Source organism: Schistocerca americana, chromosome X, assembly GCF_021461395.2.
Source record: "Schistocerca americana isolate TAMUIC-IGC-003095 chromosome X, iqSchAmer2.1, whole genome shotgun sequence".
NCBI lineage: Eukaryota > Metazoa > Arthropoda > Insecta > Orthoptera > Acrididae > Schistocerca > Schistocerca americana.
This window is the reverse complement of record NC_060130.1, coordinates 293,810,113-293,830,004: the sequence shown is the minus strand read 5'-3', so window position 1 is coordinate 293,830,004 and position 19,892 is coordinate 293,810,113.

The window sequence follows — 19,892 nt, the reverse complement described above, 5'->3', positions numbered from 1 at the left end:
CAACATGTACAGATGGTGGGAGAAACCAATTGTGTCGCCAAAAATTCATACACATGGTTTTGTCAGCGGAAAAGTGAAAGCCATTGTCGATGCTCCAGGAGTAAAGCCAATCAAGACATCGGTGAAGGCGTCGCCCAGAGAGAGAGAGCTGTGGGAGAACTGTAATAGATGGCAAAATCCTCAACCAAAAGGGAGCCAGAAATGCCTAGAGTGCTGCAACATCTGAATGTGAACAGCGTCATGCCCTAGGGCAGACAATCGGGATGAACTGAGACCATGATCTAGCTCCCTCATAATAAAGGCTGCATTGTAGCAATCACGATTCTGTGAAGAGAAGGGTATCACCTGAGCCTCCTCCTCCAATGGAGGAAGGCAGGGTGATAGTGTGAAGAGCTCAAAATTTCCGTAAAATGGCGGCCCAAGGTGTTGGAGATAGCAACAGGATCCTTGATGACATCACCTGCTACTGTCAGATCGGAAATTGGGTAATGGATCTTGGTGTCAGAGCGCCATCAGAGGTTGGCCCACATGACAGAGGAAGGGGTGGAACTGTTAAAAGAACTAGTGAATGAGATCCAGCTAGCTTTTTGCTGTACTGAAGAACTTGACAACACTTTGCATGCATCTGCTTATAATGAATGCAGTTTGCCATCATAGGATGACAGTTAAAAATGCAGAGAGCACATCTCCATGCGCGAATTGCTTCGCAGCATGCCTCAGTCCACCAAGGGACTGGGACATGACGTGGTAAAGAGGAAGTGCGAGGATAAAAACATTCTGCAGCAATATGGATAACGTTTTGTTAGATATTTCATTTGGTCATCACAACTGGGGAAATCTTGTTCTTCAAAGGTCGCCAGGAAGGAGTAATGCTGGCAGTCAGTAAGCTGCCATTTGGGTGTGCATGCAGACGGGGTAGCAGTCAGCAAATGGATAGCAGACAGGAAATGGTTCCTCGAGTAGGTGTCAGAAAGAGTAAACCACTCAAGACGACAGGCAAGGTGGGCAGTGCAGAAGGGTAGGTCCAAATAGGAATGTGTGTGTGACGAGTCTGAAACGAAAGTGGGTGCTCCAGTGTTTAGGCAGAAAAGGTTAACTTGGTTAAGGTCAGCCAAGAGGGCACCTCTTGAACAGCTCCTGGGAGAACCCCAAAGGGGATGATACACATTAAAGTCACCAAGTAGCAAAAATGGGGGAGGTAGCTGCCATGGTGACATCGAATGACAGAGGGACATAAATGGTACAGAGGGAAGAAGTTGGGTGGGGAAGAAAAAGGCGAACTGCAACAGCTTGAAGATGGGCAGGCAGGGAGGTGGGTTGACTATGAATGCCATCCCATATCAGCAGCATGACACCTCATGAGATGGAATGCTGACCTCAGGGGGAAGGTCAAAACAAACCGGTAAGAAATGTGATAGCTCAAAGTGGTTGTGAGGGCACAATTTCGTTTCTTTTTATTTATTTATTTATTTACACATCAAGTACCATAGGACCAAATTGAGGAGGAGATCTCCAAGGTCACGAAACGTGTCAGTACATCAAATTACAACATAAAAGTAATAACAGGTAAAAATAAAATGTTTATGAACCCAAAAAAGTCAATCCATAAGTTTAAGTAAACGCCCACTACTATACAACAAGAATCAGCTTAATTTTTCAAGGAACTCCTCGACAGAATAGGAGTGACCCATGAGAAAACTCTTCAGTTTCGATTTCAAAACGTGAATTACTGCTAAGATTTTTTAATTAGAGTGGTAGCTTATTGAAAATGGATCACCTTTCTGCACAAGAGTTAAGGAAGTCCGATCAAAATGCACATTTGATTTCTGCCGAATATTAACTGAGTGGAAGCTGCTTATTCTTTGGAATAACCTAATAGTGTTAAAAAGAAATGACAGTAAGGAATATATATATATATATATATATATATATATTGAGAGGCCGATGTCAAAATACCCAGACTCGTGAACAGGGATCAACAAGAGGTTCATGAACCTACACCACTTATTGACTGAACCACCCGTTTCTGAGCCAAAAATATCCTTTTAGAATGGGAAGAGTTACCCCAAAATATAATACCATATGACATAAGTAAATGAAAATAAGCAAAGTAGACTAATTTCCGTGTTGAACGATCACTTACTTCAGATACTGTTCGAATAATAAAAATGGCAGCATTAAGTCTTTAAACAAGACCCTAAACATGGGCTTTCCACAGCAGGTTAATATCTGAACACCTAGAAATTTGAACTGTTCAGTTTCACTAATCATATACCCATTCTGTGAAATTAAAACGTCAGGTTTTGTTGAATTGTGTGTTAGAAAGTGTAAAAACTGAGTCATACTGTGATTTAGCGTTAGTTTATTTCCTACAAGCCATGAGTTTAGCTCATGAACTGCACTATTTAAAACTGAGCCAATGTTACACACAACATCCTTTACTACCAAGCTAGTGTTGTCAGCAAACAGAAATATTTTAGAGTTACCCGTAATACTAGAGGCGTATCATTTATATAAATAAGAAACAGGAGTGGCCCCAACACTGATCCCTGGGGCATCCCCCACTTGTCTGTACCCCACTCAGATCCCACATCACATCCCTTCTCAACATAGTGAATAATGATCTTTAGCTGTCTGTTGCTAAAGCAAGGGGTAAGCAATTGTGAACTACACCCAGTATTCCATAATGGTCGAACTTCTGGCTCAATATTTTGTGATCAACACAATCAAACCCCTTAGTTAAATCAAAAACTATGCCTACCGTTTGATACCTTTTGCTTAACCCATCCAATACCTCACAGAGAAAAGAAAATATAACATTTTCTGTTGTTAAATGACTTCTAAAGCCGAACTGTACATTTAATGGCAAATTGTGTGATCTAAAATGATCAATTATCCTTATATACACAGCCTTTTCATAACTTTAACAAATACTGATGCCATAGAAATAGGTTTAAAATTGTCTACATTCAGCTTTACTACTGAGTACTTTAATCGTTCAGGAAACTGACCATTCCTACAGGAAAAATTACAAATATGGCTAAATGCAGGACTAACATGTGCAGCACAGTACTTTAATATTCTGCTAGGCACCCCATCATATCCATGAGAGTCCTTGGTCTTCAGTGATTTAATTATTGACTCTCTCTCCCCCTTGTCTGTATCACAGAAGTATTTCAGACACAATCTCAGGAAGGCATTTGCCAAGAAAGTCATATGATTCCCTGTAGGAACTAAATTTTATTTAATTCACCAGCAATGCTCAGAAAGTGATTTTTAAATACTGTACATATATCTGATTTATCAGTAACAGTAATATTTTTACTATAAACTGACTTTATATGATCGACCTTGTGCTGCTGATCAGACACTTCCTTCACAACTGACCATATGGTTTTAGTTTTATCCTGTGAATTAGCTATTCTATTTGTATACCACATACTCTTTGCCTTTCGACTATTTGAATGCTACATACTCTTTGCCTTCCTAATAACATTTTTAAGCACCTTACAATACTGTTTTTAATGGGCTACTGTAACTTGATTGTGACTACATATAACATTTTGATATAATTCCCACTTTGTTCTACATGATATCCTTATCCCACTAGTTAGCCACCTAGGTTGCCCATTACTAGTACCCCCTTTAGAATGTTCTAATGGAAAGCAACTATCAAAGAACATGAAAAATGTGTGAAGAAAAGCATTATATTTATTATCTGTGTTATCGGCACTCTAAACATCCTGCCACTCTTGTTCCTTGGTAAGGTTTAAAAAACTCTAGTGCTGTTGGATTAAGTTTCCTACATAGTTTGTAATTATATGTGACATTTGTTTGAGTACAAAAGCTTTTCAGTGTAAAAATTTGTGCATCATGGTCTGAAAGGCCATTCACCATTTTATTAACAGAACGCCCATCTAGTAATGAAGAATGAATAAAAATATTACCTGTGGCTGTGCTACTTTTCCCCTGCACCCTAGTTGAAGAAAAAAACAGTGTCTGCATCAGATTATATGAATTTAGGGGACCTACCAACATCCTTGTTCTTGCAGCATCATATACAAAATTTATATTGAAGTCACCACAAATAACTTATTTCTGGTACTTCCCACAAAGTGCAGCAACAATAATTAGAAGTTTAGTTTCACTAAATTTAGCTGCCACTGCACAACATTCAAATATCTGTTCAGTGTAGTGCTGTGATACGTCCATGGACTCAAATGGAATACTGTTTCTTACGTACATAGCCACTCCCCCACCCTGCAGGAAACTCCTTAAAAAACAGCCAACTAATCTGTCTCCTGAATGCAGAGTACCAGGGGACGCTGTGATGCTACAAGCAGCTGTAAATCCTCTTTGTGGGATTGAAAACTGCGAACATTCCATTGGAGGAGAACCATGATGAAGAGATGTAGGGGTGTCACATTGGCGGCTGCTGAGTGACAGCCTGTGAAGAGTCACTATGACAGGGAACAGAAGCAGGAGGATCCTGCTCCATGGGTGTCGACAGAAGCAATGGCTTGTTGGTGCAGTCGGCCTGTGCACTCCAACGCTGAAAAACGGTTGGTGGTGCGCACAGGTGACAGGGAGGGCAGCTGGCCTAAGGTATCAAGTGGCGACACTGTCAAGGAGGATCTTCGAGTTGGCGAAGAAGAAGACCGTTTGCCTTTGGTGGACTACTTCGAAACTCTCCGGTTAGAGGAAGACTCGGGGGTTGTTTGGCTGGAAAGATGAAGGAAGTTAACACGACAGTACTCCTGTCCTTTCTGGCCTACCAGTTGTGTAGCTGGTGGCTTCACCCCCTGAGCAAGAGATTTATGGCTTGTTGACGATGCTACCTTTACATTGGGCGATTTCAGAACCTCAGAGCTGAATTGGAGGTCACATGTCTACATGGCCATGTCCTTCATGGAGCAAGGGGTAACAAGAACAGAACTATAGGTGCCAGATGGGAGAACGCAGGGTTTGCGACTAGCCAATAACCTTTGAGTGACTGGGTAAGGGACTTTTTCCTTTACCCAGATCTCTTGGACAGCCAGCTCATCAAGGTACATGGGAAAATCCCGAGAGGAGGAGGCATGACCGCCTTTGCAGTTGATACAGTGGGGAGAAGGAGACGGACAATTACCCTCATGTGCATCCCTGTCACAGGTGACACATTTGGCAGGGTGTCGACAAGACGTTCTAGTGTGGTTGAAACGATGACACTGCTGGTAGCACATCAGGTTGGGAATGTACGGCTGGCCTGTGATAATTTCATAGCCTGCTTTGATTTTGAACAGAAGCACCATCCTATCAAAGGTGAGAAAAAGAGTGTGGGTGGGCACTAAGGAGGAATCTGCCTTTTTCGTTATATGATGGACAGCAATGACACCCTCATCAGAGAGATAAGATTGGATTTCGGCCGCAGTTAGACTGTTCAGCAGGCTAGTGCAAATAACACCATGGGGAGAATTCGAAGTTCTATGGGCCTCAACACGAACAGGGTAGCTGTGGAGAAGCGAGGCAGCAAGCAGTTGTTGTGCTTGAGACTCTGAAGTATTCTCCAAAAGCGAAGTGCCATTCCGTAAACGAGAACAGGATTTCACAGGGCCGGCATTTGCATCGACGGCTTTCTGAATAATAAATGGATTTACTGTGGCAAAGGGCTGACCATCTTCAGTACGTGAGACCACTAAGAACTGTGGTGCAGTGGGAAGGGACTTTGAATCATTAGCCTCATTGCATTTACATTTCGTGGATGTTGATTGTGAAGATGATTGACTCATTGCGAGAAAATCCCCATGATTGCCAGCATCTCCACTGGAATGCTCCTTCCAACTGGGGCCTGGTGATTGTTCACACCTCCCAAACACCTGACAGAGGGACCAATCAGCAATTTGGGAAGGTTGCAGCTCAGGCAGTCACCCCTCCCTGGGCTTTGCCTGTACCAGGGAGTACATGCGAATCCTACCTATCGACCCGGGTCGTTACCTGGTCACTTGTTATGCATCAGATGCGTGGGCCGGCCTTCAGGACCGCACAGGGAGGAAGAAGAAAAAGAGGAACCTCAAACGCCGAAGCGGAGGAACGAGAGGAGAAGGAAAACAAAGAAAGGAAAAGGAGCGAGAAACAATGGTGAGACTGTTCTTAAATCAGCGACATACAAGGCAGAACATTCCCAATAACACCCCAGACATGTTCCCGAAGGGAATAGCAAGAGGATGGAGATGCAGCACAGACGGGAGATGATGCTGCATAGGCTGGAACCCTGTGGTACCCAAGCACGAACCTGCCAAAGATTGGCAAGCCCCCTGGGGGAGGGGGGGGGGGGGGAGGGGGTTAGGTGGAAAAGGAGGAGATATATACCTTGTCCAACTTTTCTTGATGCAATGCCCACTAACACTACTTGGTATTCATTGGTAGAATTTGAAAGTTTTTGTGACACTTGCAATGGTGCTAGCCAGTCTATACAAGTGGCACTGCACTAGTCACTACACACTGAACTGATTGACCATGCGCTGTGGGATTTATTTTTCATTTCATTTCACATTCATAGCTAGAAATAAGTCCCTCACGTGAAAACGAACATTGCTGTAATGCACTTTCACCAGACCTTGTTACTTTCTTGCATCATTTCTATCACAGCAAGTGGTCAGTTTGTAGTGTGCACTGCAAATGTTGTCAGGACAGTGGGAAATTTTGATCCACAACATTTCTGTCACAACTACAGGCCACAGTGCTTATCACTTCGTCCTTACACATGCTGCTGAGATGACACATAAAAAAAGGAAAACCAGCTATACTGCTATTGGGTTATGACAGAAAAATTAGGTCCACTATACCGGACTTATGCGATTTCGCCCATTCAGCTGTTTCCAGTTTCATTCATGAAGTTATCGATTTTTACTGTTTTCCAGATGAACATAAAATGAAAATGCTCTCAAAGTCCCATCCTTTGAGACATAATTTGTAGGTGTGTCATGGAAAGGATCAACATCCCTTTGCAACTGTTACCGAAATGAACTATCACTCTGAAGCAAAATTACATATTTAAGTATACCAAACTATGATGGCTTTGTGGCCTCCCCTCTTCCCCCACGCAGCAGGCCCTGTGGTTATAGTAATTACATCCATGCACGAAGTATAAGGGGCGATCAAAAAATTTCCATTTGAGGGCTTTCCTGCAGCTATACATGACTCCAAAGCGGGTATACAAGCACTGACATTTAGGCAAGAGATTAGTGTGGCACCCTTGTCTTTAAGATATGTCTATGGTAAATACAGGAAAGTGAACTGTGGTGATGTTACCAAATGTGTTCAAACAGGGCCAACATGCTATTATTCTTTTCTTGGCTACCTTAGGACAAACACCTGCACACATCCATCGGAAAATGAAGAATGTGCATGAAGTAGCATGTCTCTCAAAACTGACCATTGTGGAATGATGCACCAATTTCTGTGCTGGTCACAATTCGATACAACATGCCAGTAAATCTGGGAGGCCAGTCTTGTCCATTATGGACAGTAACAAGCGACACTCTTCAACCTGGTGCATTGGTGGGACAATTGCCTCAATGTTCAAGGCGACTTTGCCTGATTGGCATACCAATTCTGGGCTGCATGGCCTTAGAACCAAAACCTTTTGATCAGTCCTTATAATTAAGTATGACTGACTGTAATGCACACTAATGTTTGTGTTCCAACCCTATGTCACCATACCAGTACCGGTGCCCAGGCTTCGTGTGAGGGGGAGGGGAAGCAGCTGGACATGGGGGCAGGGGGGGGGGGGTTGCGAGGGCAGAAAAATCCATGTGCCCAAGACTCAGTGGGAGGCGGGGCGTGGGGTGGGAGGAAGGAGCTTTTCAAGGATTCAAATCCCCCAGGGTGCTCAGTCGACAAATACCCACATCAAAAAAAGTTTTGCATCATCCCGGTTCGCAGAACTCCTGAAGATAGATGTCGACTGTCGATACTGTATCACATACACAGTCCCTTTGACTGTTCAGAGATGTCACTAAACCCACCCAAAGATGTAAACGACCATGCATGAGCAGCACCTATTTGACGGAGGGGTCCAACAACCAATCATTTCCAGTCATTCCAATAGGAAGGAGGTACACGGCTCGTGTTGTCTGTAGTTCAACCATGCCTAGACGGTCAACACTGCGGATCGATTGCGTCCACATTGTTACTTTGTGCCAGAAAGGGCTCTCAACAAGGGAAGTGTCCAGGCGTTTTGGAGTGAACCAAAGTAATGTTGTTTGGACATGGAGCAGATACAGAGAGACAGGAACTGTCGATGACATGTCTTGCTGAGGCCGCCCAAGGGCTAATACTACAGTGGATGACTGCTACCTGTGGATTATGGCTCGTAGGAACCCTGACAACAATGACACCATGTTGAATAATGCTTTTCGTGCAGCCACAGGATGTTGTGTTACGGCTCAAACTGTGTGCTGCATGATGCGCAACTTCACTCCCGACGTACATGGTGAGGTCCATCTTTGCAACCAAATCACCATGCAGTGCAGTACAGGTGGACCCATCAGCATGCCAAATGGGCCGCTCATGATTGGCATCACGCTTCTCTTCACTGATGAGTGCCACATATGCCTTCAACTAGGAAATCATCGGAGACATGTTTGGAGGTAACTCGGTCAGGCTAAACGCCATAGGCACACTGTTCAGCGATTGCTGCAAGGTGGAGGTTCCCTGCTGTTTTGGGGTCGCATTATGTGGGGCTGATGTACCCTGCTGGTGGTCATGGAAGGCGCCATAACGGCTGTATGATATGTGAAAGCCATCCTCCAACCGATAGGGCAACCATATCATCTACATCCACATGGGTACTCTGCAAATCACATTTAAGTGCCTGGCAGAGGGTTCATCGAACCACCTTCACAATTCTCTTTTATTCCAATCTTGTATACCATGCAGAAAGAACAAACACCTATATCTTTCCATACGAGCTCTGATTTCCCTTATTTTATCGTGGTGATTGTTTCTCCCTATGTAGATTGGTGTCAACAAAATATTCTCGCATTCGGAGCTGAGAATTGGTGACTGAAATTTCGGGAGAAGATTCCGGCGCAATGAAAAACGCCTTTCTTTTAATGATTTCCAGCCCAAATCCTGTATCATTTCTGTGACACTCTCTCCCATATTTCACGATAATGCAAAACGTGCTGCACGTCTTTGAACTTTTTCGATGTACTCTGTCAATCCTATCTGGTAAGAATCCCACACCACACAGCAGTATTCTGAAAGACGACAGACAAGCGTAGTGTAGGCAATCTCCTTAGCAAATCTGTTAAATTTCCTAAGTGTCCTGCCAATAAAACACAGTCTTTGGTTTGCCTTCCCCACAACATTTTCTGAGTGTTCCTTCCAATTTAAGTTGTTCGTAATTGTAATACCTAGGTATTTAGTTGAATTTACGGCTTTTAGATTAGACTGATTTCTCGTGCAACCAAAGTTCAACGAATTCCTTTTAGCACTCATGCAGATGACCTCAAACTTTTCGTTATTTAGGGTCAACTGCCAATTTTCACACCATTCGGATATCTTTTCTAAACCGGTTTGCAATCTGTTTTGATCTTCTGATGACTTTATTAGTCTATAAATGACGGCATCATCTGCAAACAACCTAAGACAGCTGCTCAGAGTGTCCCCCAAATCGTTTATACAGATAAGAACAGCGAAGGGCCTATAACGCTACCTTGAGGAACGCCAGGAATCACCTCTGGTTTACTAGATGACTTTCTGTCAATTACTACTAACTGTAACCTCTCCGACAGTAAATCACAAATCCAGTCACATAGCTGAGACGATATTCCATAAGCACACAATTTCACTACGAGCCCCTTGTGTGGTACTGTGACAAAAGCCTTCCGGAAATCCAGAAATACAGAATCAATCTGAAATCCCTTGTCAATAGCACTCAACACTTCATGTGAATAAAGAGTTAGTTGTGTTTCACAGGAATTATGTTTCCTAAACTCATGTTCACTGTGTGTCAATAGACAGTTTTCTTAGAGGTAATTCATGTTTGAACACAATATATGTTGTAAAATCTTGGTGATATCGACGTTAACAATATGGGCCTGTAATTCAGTGGATTACTCCTACTACCTTTCTTGAATATTGATGTAACCTGTGCAACTTTCCAGTCTTTGGGTATGGGCGTTTCTTCGAGCGAACGGTTATATGTGATTGTTAAGTACGGAGCTAATGTATCAGCATACTCAGAAAGGAGCCTAATTGATATACAGTCTGGACCAGAAGACTTGCTTTTATTAACTGATTTAAGTTGCTTCACTACTCCGAGGATATATACAGGGTTATTACAAATGATTGAAGCGATTTCACAGCTCTACAATAACTTTATTATTTGAGATATTTTCACAATGCTTTGCACACACATACAAAAACTCAAAAAGTTCTTTTAGGCATTCACAAATGTTCGATATCTGCCCCTTTAGTGATTCGGCAGACATCAAGCCGATAATCGAGTTCCTCCCACACTCGGCGCAGCATGTCCCCATCAATGAGTTCGAAAGCATCGTTGATGCGAGCTCGCAGTTCTGGCACGCTTCTTGATAGAGGAGGTTTAAACACTGAATCTTTCACATAACCCCACAGAAAGAAATCGCATGGGGTTAAGTCGGGAGAGCGTGGAGGCCATGACATGAATTGCTGATCATAATCTCCACCACGACCGATCCATCGGTTTTCCAATCTCCTGTTTAAGAAATGCCGAACATCATTATGGAAGTGCGGTGGAGCACCATCCTGTTGAAAGATGAAGTCGGCGCTGTCGGTCTCCAGTTGTGGCTTGAGCCAATTTTCCAGCATGTCCAGATACACGTGTCCTGTAACGTTTCTTTCACAGAAGAAAAAGGGGCAGTAAACTTTAAACCGTGAGACTGCACAAAACACGTTAACTTTTGGTGAATTGCGAATTTTCTGCACGAATGCGTGAGGATTCTCTACCGCCCAGATTCGCACATTGTGTCTGTTCACTTCACCATTAACAAAAAATGTTGCTTCATCACTGAAAACAAGTTTCGCACTGGACGCATGCTCTTCCATGAGCTGTTGCAACCGCGCCGAAAATTCAAAGCGTTCGACTTTGTCATCGGGTGTCAGGGCTTGTAGCAATTGTAAACGGTAAGGCTTCTGCTTTAGCCTTTTCCGTAAGATTTTCCAAACCGTCGGCTGTGGTACGTTTAGCTCCCTGCATGCTTTATTCGTCGACTTCCGCGGGCTACGCGTGAAACTTGCCCGCACGCGTTCAACCGTTTCTTTGCTCACTGCAGGCCGACCCGTTGATTTCCCATTACAGAGGCATCCAGAAGCTTTAAACTGCGCATACCATCGCCGAATGGAGTTAGCAGTTGGTGGATCTTTGTTGAACTTCATCCAGAAGTGTCGTTGCACTGTTATGACTGACTGATGTGAGTGCATTTCAAGCACGACATACGCTTTCTCGGCTCCTGTCGCCATTTTGTCTCACTGCGCTCTCGAGCGCTCTGGCGGCAGAAACCTGAAGTGCGGCTTCAGCCGAACAAAACTTTATGAGTTTTGCTACGTATCTGTAGTGTGTCGTGACCATATGTCAATGAATGGAGCTACAGTGAATTTATGAAATCGCTTCAATCATTTGTAATAGCTCTGTACTTCTACGTTAGTCATGCTGGCAGCTGTTCTTGATTCGAATTCTTGAATATTTACTTCGTCTTCTTTTGTGGAGGCATTTTGGAAGGCTGTGTTCAGTAACTCTGCTTTGGCAGCACTGTCTTCGATAGTATTTCCGTTGCTGTTGTGCAGAGAAGGCATTGATTGTGTCTTGCTGCTAACATACTTCACATACGACCAGAATCTCTCTGGATTTTCTGCCAGGTTTTGAGACAAAAGTTTCATTGTGGAAACTGTTATAGACATCTCGCATTGAAGTCCGCGCTAAATTTCGAGCTTCTGTAAAAGATCGCCAATCTTGGGGATTTTGCGTCTGTTTAAATTTTGCATGTTTGTTTCGTTGTTTCTGCAACAGTGTTCTAACCCATTTTGTGTACCAAGAAGGATCAGCTCCGTCGTTTGTTAATTTATTTGGTATAAATCTCTCAATTGCTGCCAATACTTTTTCTTTGAATTTAAGCCTCATCTGGTCTACACTTATGTCATTAATTTGGAATGAGTGGAGATTGTCTCTCAGGAAGGTGTCAAGTGAATTTTTATTTACTTTTTTGATTAGGTACATTTTTCGTTTATTTTTGGAGGATTTGGGGGTTACAATATTCAGTCTCGCTACAACAACCCTGTGTTCACTACTCCCCGTATCCGTTTTGATGCTCATTATTAACTCAGGATTATTTGTTGCTAAGAGGTCAAGTGTGTTTTCACAACTGTTTACTATTCGTGTGGGCTCATGAACTAACTGCTCGAAATAATTTTCAGAGAATGCGTTTAGCACAATTTCGGATGCCTACCTCCGGAATTAAACATGTATTTTCACCTCTATATCGAGGGTAAATTAAAGTCACCACCAACTAAAACACGCCACCGCCAACCATGTTTAGCCTATCCTTTCAGAACACCGTTAGGGTCTTTGCAAAAATTTCGGCTGATCGTATATCCGGCTTTAGCCAGCTTTCAGTGCCTGTAATGATTTGAGCATCAGTGCCTTTTATTATCGCTTGGAGCTCTGGAACCTTCCCAACACAGCTACGACAATTTACAACTTTTATACCAATGGTTCCTGTATCTAAGTTCTTCCTGTGGTTCGGCCTGCACCCTTTGTGACCGAAGCCCTTCTTGTGCTTTCCCGAGACCCCCTAACCTAAAAAACCACTTAGTCCACGCCATACAGCCCCTGCTACCCGTGTAGCCGCCTCCAGCTTATAGTGGACACCTGACCTATTCAGCGGAATCCGAAACCCAACCACCCTTTGGCGCAAGTCGAGGAATCTGCAGCCTACACAGTCGCAGAACCGTCTGAGCCTCTGATTCAGACCTTCCACTCGGTTCTGTACCAGAGGTCTGCAATCGATCCTGTCGACTATGCTGCAAATGGTCAGCTCTTCTTTCATCTTGCAAGCAACACTGGCAGCCTTTACCACTTCTGTTAGCCGCTCGAAACTAGAGAGAATCTTTTACGATCCAAAGTGACACACATCATTGGTACCGACGTGAGCAACCACCTGCAGTTGGCTGCACCCTGTGCTCTTTATAGCATCCAGGAGGACGCTTTCCACATCTGGAATGACTCCACCTGGTATGCACACAGAGTGCACATTGGTTTTCTTTTCCTTCTTGTCAGCCAAATCCCTAAAGGGCTCCATAACCTGCCTAACATTGGGGCTCCCAACTACCAATAATCCCACCCTCTGTGATTGCCCCAATCTTGCAGGCTGAGTGGTTTCCTCTGAAACAGGACAGGCATCAGCATCTGGCTCAATGACAGCGTCAGCCACAGACAGCACCTGGAACCTGTTTGGCAGACAATTCGGGGAGGCCTTACGTGCGGCCGCCTGAGGAAGTCTTTCACCACCTGCTTCGCCCTGGGGCGACCTCCCACTAGACCACAGGTGAGGGGTCAACCTAAGTGTGAGCAGTAACTGGGTTGGCCACTGGTGAGGACCGATCGGAGAACTCTGATGTGCTGGACGTCCATTGGATACCCACGGCTGGCCCACAACAGTGGTGCCCTTCAACTGCAGCCTCATGCTGTGTAACCGAAATCATCACAGCCTTTAGCTGGGAGCAAAGTGTCACCAACTCGGCTCGCATCCGCACACAACAATCACAGCCCCTGTCCATACTCAAGACCGTGGAAAACTAAACAATGCAGATAAACGGACTATCGGCATGTGCTGCACAACTCTACTGTAGACTGACGAAAATGTACCAACTGTGTCTAATAATATGCAGATATTCAAAAACCTAACTAATGAAGCACTCAGGTGCAACTAAATAATTCACCCCTGATTAGGAACTTGTAATATGTCACAAAATCGGTTTACTTTCCGACGCAAACGAAAACGCGAGGACTTTGCTAATATATACTAAATTTACACGCAGAAACTCAAGAAAATAAACTATTAAAGCACACAGATGATATAATAAAATTCGCTCCTGGTTAGAAACTCACAAAAGCTGTTTACTTCCCCGTTGCTGCGTCTGCCTCGGTCGGCTACTACTGCCTGACTCAGCAGCATATTGGTGAGGCATTCGTCTTCATGGACGACACTTTGCGTCCCCATCTTGTAAATGACTTCCTTCAGGATAATGACATCGTTCGACTAGAAAGGCCAGCATGTTATCCAGTCATGAACCCTATCGAATATTCCTGGGATAGATTGAAAAGAGCCATTTATGGATGACGGGATCTATGCCGAATGGCTGTTGAATAGTGGAACCATCTGGACCAACAGTGCATTGATGAAAGTATGTCATGATGAATACAGTCATGCAGCAATGCAAGAGGACATGCTACTGACAAGGGAACCTCCCCGTCGCACCCCCCTCAGATTTAGTTATACTCTGGCACAGTGGATAGGCCTTGAAAAACTGAACACAGATCAATCGAGAAAACAGGAAGAAGTTGTGTGGAACTATGAAAAAATAAGCAAAATATACAAACTGAGTAGTCCATGGCAACATAGGCAACATCAAGGATAATGTGAGCACAGGCGCGCCGTGGTCCCATGGTTAGCGTGAACAGCTGCGGAGCGAGAGGTCCTTGGTTCAAGTCTAACCTCGACTGAAAATTTTACTTTCTTTGATTTCGCAAAGTTATGATCTGTCTGTTCGTTCATTGACGTCTCTGTTCACTGTAATAAGTTTAGTGTCTGTGTTTTGCGACCGCACCGCAAAACCGTGCGATTAGTAGACGAAAGGACGTGTCTCTCCAATGGGAACCGGAAACATTTGATCGCAAGGTCATAGGTCAACCGATTCCTCCACAGGAAAACACGTCTGATATATTCTACACAACACTGGTGACGGCATGTGCGTCACATGACAGGAATATGTTGTCGACCCACCTAACTTGCACACTTGGCGAATGGGTAAAAAGGTTCTTCTACCTTGCCCGATTTAGGTTCTCTTGTGGATGTCATAATCACTTCCAAAAAATTGATGAAAACATAAGAGTGTGTCACAAACTTCAACAAATGAATGCAACAGTTTCACAGTCGCACAGTTTTCTCTGTGCTCTGTCGAAACATATGTTTTTAAGGTTTTCAAACTTTTCCTTTGTGTAGACTGTCAAATCCTGCATATGTCCAAGCAAATCTGAACATGTCCTGGAATTTTGCACAGCGAAGTTGATTATGTGTGAGTGCCTGAACTCTGATACTTGTCTGAAAATAAAAAATTCTCACCCGAGGGAAGACTTGAACCAAGGACCTCTCGTTCTGCAGCTGCTGACGCTAACCACGGGACCACGGCGCTCTTGTGCTCACATCGTCCTTGATGTTGCATATGTTTCCTATGGACTGCTTAGTTTGTATATTTTGCTTATTTTTTTCATAGTTCCACACAACTTCTTCCCGTTTTCTCAATTTATCTGTGTTCAATTTTTCAAGGCCTATCGGCTGTGCCAACTTATAACTGAATCTGAGGGGAGTGCGATGGGGAGGTTCCCTTGTGAGTATTTAGAGGTACCGGTGTGTGCAGCAGTCTGGACCACCACCTCTGAAGGTCTCGCTGTATGATTATAGTTTTTAGGGCGCAAAACTGCTACGATAATCACTGTATGGTGAGACAACACGCAATGTGTGGTTTTCATGAGCAATAAAAAGGGGGGAAACAATGTCTATGTTGATCTCTATTCCAATTTTCTGTACAGGTTCCAGATCTCTCAGAACCAAGGTGATGTAAAACTCTTTATGATATGTGTATCAGACTAGAAAGGGTTTCAGGAGAGGTTTGAGGCTACTTTTACCTTTTGAACCAGTTTGCTTGGCTATGTGTATCCTTGAGAGGAAGGCACTTAACTATTATACTTTCAAAACTTTTATGACAACACAAGAAAAAAAACATCATAGGCATACATTAAATGGTATGACTCTGAGCACTATGGGACTTAACATCTGAGGCCATCAGTCCCCTAGAATTTAGAAAGACTTAAACCTGACTAAGTACATCACACACATCCATGCCCAAGGCAGGATTCGAACCTGCGACCGTAGTGGTCGCATGGTTCCAGACTCATTAAATGGTATCCTGAGCAATTTGTAATAATACTTATTTTATGTGAAACACCCAAAAATTCTTTGAACACATAAACATGGACATTTTATGTCTAGAAAACAATCCTTTTAAACAACAGTAATAGGTTCATGAACACAGCTGGTGGAACTAGGTAAGTGACAAAGCACGCACTATACTTCTGATATCAGCGAGCTTTAAATAGCCCTTAAGATCACCATTAATACTGGGGTGGAACACTGTGCTCAATGAATTAAATATGACAGCAAACAGTTTTGTGCATATACCTAACATGGAGCACTACCTCACGCAGGCAGACTAAAGGTACTGATCCACATAATTTAGCAACCGACAGACAGACAGACACAGACCTTTTACACGTTAACCAGTAATCAGTGAAATAGCAAACATAGTTTGCCACAATTAATCAGACCGAACAGTCAGTAAACACAAATGGCACATTGGGCTACGAAAATACAAATGTGTACTCAAACTAAGAGCACTAGCCAACTAAAGTCAACAATTGAAAGTCAGTTAAGTGTGCTTTCTCACATGAATTAATAAATCTAATAGCCAATTTTTAAAGCAGTAACTTTTAACCCATAAAATCACAGATCTAGTCTGCCCCAATTCATTAGGAAGGTTTTATAAGAAACAGCAACCAGATTTTGTGCTACTTAAAGAAGGCATCAGGCATAAACAAAATATTTAAATAGCAGCTTAAGGTAAGGGTGATAGTCCACTTAAATCAACAACTTAAAATAGCTGCTTTTTAAAACAAACAGAAACCTTCAGTCCATAGGAAGAGAACTAGCTTTTGTAAATTAACCAATTCAAAAGTTAATTTTTAAAGAGTACCATCGAACCAGCACAACAGTGCACGTAGACCTTAACCACTATCTAGGGCAACCTGACAGGTTACTCTAACCCACTTTGTGGAAGGAAGACATTTGAATAGTTACTCAGACCAAGGGCGCCGCCAGCAAACTAAAATTAACAAATTGAGATAATATTTTTCTTTCCAAACGGTGATAATAAATTAGTGGCAGACTCAATACTAAACAACCAGTTTCAACAAATAAACATGGTAATAAACATATTCTTCATGTACCGAGGATTCTTAGATGGGATGCATTGTCTTATTACAAGTATAAACAACTTACAATTTACTGCACCATCAGCTCCACCATGTGGGAAAATAAACAACGGCCACTAGATAAACACACTGCCATCAGTAGAGCAATGAGCAGCGTGATTGCGTGTTCCACAGGAATATAATACACCAGGTAGAACACCACCAAACTAACATCCGAGTCTGATCTTGCACAACACCTAGACCCACAGGTTTATGTGCAGGGTGACAATTATTGAACTGTATGAAATAAAATTGTAATAACTTCTCAACGATTTGTGTTAGGGCATTCAACCCGCACGGTTGGCTGCATGGCATGATGCGAATTTGTACGCACATGCATATGCACCTCCTTGTTGGCCATTTGCACATGAAAATGTTACGGTACAGCATGCTTGAGCATATAGTGCTTGTGAAGGACTATTATGTGAGCAATAACAGCCCAACTGCAGCTCGAAGGAAGTTTGTGACTGAGTTCAAGCTGAAGACAACTGGTCCAAGTGTGCTAACAATCAAGACTAATTCGCAAGTTTGAGAGACTGGGTAGTGTTAGTGGTGACAGTGATGGCGATGTCGGTCATCCATAAAGGGTGAAAATGACAAAGTATCAAGAAGGCCTGTGCTGTGCTGTGTTTCAAACCAGCACCATAAAACTGATTAGACGAGCTGCAAAACAGATGGGAATCAAATGGGAGACACTGCGACAAATTATTGTTTAAGACCTGCATCTCTTCCCACACAACATTCAAATCCATCAGCCATTAAGCCCAAGGGCCAAAACAGCAGTTTTGTCCACTGAATTCACAAACAGGACTTTGATATCAATATGGTTTGGTTTAGTGAAAAAGCCCACTTTCATTTGGATGGGTTGGCATATTTGGGGGACTGAGAATTCGCATTTCATGACTGAGAAGTCTCTTCACCCTCAATGGGTGACTGTGACGTGCAATGTCTAGTCACAGTATAATCAATGCAATACTCCTTGATAGCACTGTGCCTACCAAACAGTACGCGAAGGTTTTGGAAGACGATTTCATCCCCGTCATTCAAAGTGATCCTGATTTCGACAAGATGTGGTTCATGCAAGATGGAGCTTGACCCCATTGAAGTGGGAGAGTGCTGTCTTGGAGGAGCACTTTGGGGATTGCGTTTTGCCTCTGGGGTACCCAGAGGCCACTGGCATGCGCCTGTATTGACCATGACATTTGCCGGATCCAAACATGTGAGACTCCTTTTTGTGAGGTAATATTAAAGAAAATATGTACAGCAATAACCCTAAAACCATTGCTGAGCTGAAAACAGCCATTCAGGAGCTCATCAACAGCATCGGTGTTCTGACACTTTAGCGGGTCATGCAGAATTTCTCTATACGTCTGTGTCACGTCATCGCCAATAATGGCTGGCAAATCGAACATGTCATAACCTAATTCCGAGTATCTGTAGTGACGTTTACATGTTGAATAAAGTATGTGCACGTCATAGTTTGTAACTTGTTTACTTTTTTTCATATAGTTCAATAATTGTCACCCTGTAATGAAATAAAGCAAGTTCATTAGTCCACATGAGTAAGAACAAGGTCCCAATGTTCGGAAAGCATACTCCAAGTAAGGTAATTGACAGACAAGCAAATCAACCCATGAGCACCAGTTCACACATAAGGAAATGAAATAGTATTACTCAAAGCATGGAATGATTACTAAGCAACTTTCCAGAAAAAAAAAGCTCTGGACGGACATGTACACAGCACGTGATTCTGACCAAAGCACTGTCTACAGGATTCACATCTCTCGTCTACATCCTCATGCCAACTGCTGGCCAACTCACACTGTCTAAAATCTTCTTCCTTGAGTGCCACGTGCTCCCTTGAAGTCCCACCCGGTACACCACACACTGCTACTTTGACAATGAAACAATATACACGTATCAAAAAAGATATAAAATAAATTTTTGTAGCGTATAATGAAAGAACATTACCCAAGCATCAGCATATGCAATGTAGCTCTTGCTTTCCACTTCAGTTCTTTACATGTACGATTCTTACATACCAGCTGCATGCAACTATATTTCGTATTTAATCTTTATTTTCTTTAGACATGCCTGGAACCATCTAGTCACAGAGTTGAAAATATACTTTATATAGTGCTGGAAATCCTACAAAAACATTTTTTTTGACAAATGTACATGGAGATAGCTGTGAAATGTTATAAGTTGGTAAGAGTGCCAACAACATTCGAAAATACGGCAGAGACGATTCCATCACTAGGTGATTTTACGTGATAAAGACAAAAATTTTGCACTCAGGAGTAAACACAAAATAAAATATATCTGTTTCTGACAGTTGTCCTGAAAGAATCATAAAAGTGGAGAAATTAAAAATATGAAAGATTTGCGTTGATCAGCCAGAACATTATGACCACCAACCTACTATCAATATAAACCTGTCCGGGCAATAACAGCATAACCTGGTGAGGAATGACTGCTAGTCAGACACATGCATGGTGCACATAGTATCTGTGTTGACCATCTACATCTACATGGATACTCTGCAAATCACATTTAAGTGCCT